Source organism: Hipposideros armiger, unplaced genomic scaffold, assembly GCF_001890085.2.
Source record: "Hipposideros armiger isolate ML-2016 unplaced genomic scaffold, ASM189008v1 scaffold_519, whole genome shotgun sequence".
In the NCBI taxonomy this organism is placed as follows: Eukaryota; Metazoa; Chordata; class Mammalia; order Chiroptera; family Hipposideridae; genus Hipposideros; species Hipposideros armiger.
The window spans coordinates 1377648-1379456 of NW_017731869.1; positions in this window are offsets into that span (position 1 = coordinate 1377648).

Genomic DNA, 1809 nt, shown 5'->3' on the forward strand with positions numbered 1-1809 from the left:
CATACTGAGAAGGGAAATAAAGCATGTCCTCACTCTCTTAGATATAATAACAACTGTCTAAAGAACCAAAACCATCCAATTGTGTGGGTTTTTTTTTTTAACATTACAGATAATATTAATGGTGCTTCATGATATATTGTTAAGTGAAAACACTTACTAACCCTCATGATCCCATCTGGAAGAGAAAAAGGCGTAAAAGGAAAAAAGGATATATGTCTGGTTGATGATAGTCCTAGAAAGGTCTTCATCGTTAAGATTATTTTTGAAACCTAAAAGAATGAATAGAGGGAAATAGTACAATTTCCACAAACAGTTCAAAAGCTGTACGTCACAGGATTGTGAACTTGATAAAATACTTACTAATACCCCAGAGTAGATAAACCAGAGCATTTTAAATAAACAGCATGGCACCTCTTCTCAATTCAGTAAAATGTATTTTCTTTATCCGTTTTGGTGAAAGGGGGACCACTACTGTTCCTCCCTAATTTCAAAATCTAAGAAAGAACCTCAGCAACAAAGAAAGAATTATGTTAGTAATAACTTTTCAGTGTAATATTAACTAATAAAAGAAACTGCTAGAAAAAAAAGCTTTAAAAATCACCTTGTCCTTCAAAAATACCACAGTTGCACTACAGAATTTTTTACATAGACTACTCAAACAGGGTTAATTTCTAAAGATAGTAAAATCTATTGCTGATGGATCAATTCATTAAATCCACAAAATATTTACTGAGCATTACTATGTGTCANCCAGCACAAAGGGCAGAAAAAAACGCAACTTGGCATCCCTTCTAAATTAAGGGCCAAGGGGTGAGGACACAGCTGCATCCAGGCTGCAGAGGGGACTCAGCAGAGAGAAGTAGCCAACTGACAGTGTACTCCACATGCAGGCCTTGCCTGGACCGTCTCCGCCTGTCCCCGCTACCTATACCATCAGACACCAGTGGCTCCATGGCAAGAGGAATACAACAAGTGCAATGGAACAGGAGATGTCTTATCATCAGGTTCTGTGTTTTCCTGGCCGTTTTCCTTTCTCCTTCCCAGCTTTTCTTTGGGAACCTTTCTCCTTCTGCTGCTTTGCCCCTACCTTCCATGCGTATTAGGACCTTCCCTTTATTTGGTCCATCAATGGGCAAAAACCACCCCCTTCTTGTCTGAAACAAGAGCATCTTTGACTGACTGAACCTGTGGCCAGCCTCAAACACTGTCTTGTCTCTCTTTGATTTCATGACGCACCTCTCCATTTCCTCACTTAGTGCTCCTTCTTACCACCCCCCAGACCCCGGGGAATTTGCTCTACTGAAGATGATCATTCAAAGGTCACCAGGGACCTCTCAGTAGCCAAATGGCAGGGGCCCATTTCCAGTCCTCCTCCTGTCCTCTCTGCAGCATTCTTGGAGGCCCCTTCAGTCTCTCTTCCTCTAGCTTTTTGTTCAGTGATACCAGCCTAAAGCTTTCCTCTTTGGTCTTCTCCTCTTCCCCTCGAAAGACACCAATTCTCCTGAGTTCTGGCCTCAAATTAAAATGTTTACGAGCATGGGCTCTGGCAATAAAATGCTCGATCTAGAATCCCATCTCGATCACACCTCAGTTTCCTACCCTGTAAATCAGAGATCATTAGTAGCACTTACACCAGAGGGTTGTTGGGAAGAATCAGTAACTTAACTGATAAAAATCCTAATTAAGAACTCAAAAAATGCCAATCCTTGTCCTTCTATCTATGCTTTACTAACCATTCTTGTCCAGATACTAGATACTCCTTCGAATTCAATATATCATAAAAACCAATTGCTTGCCATTTTGATAAGA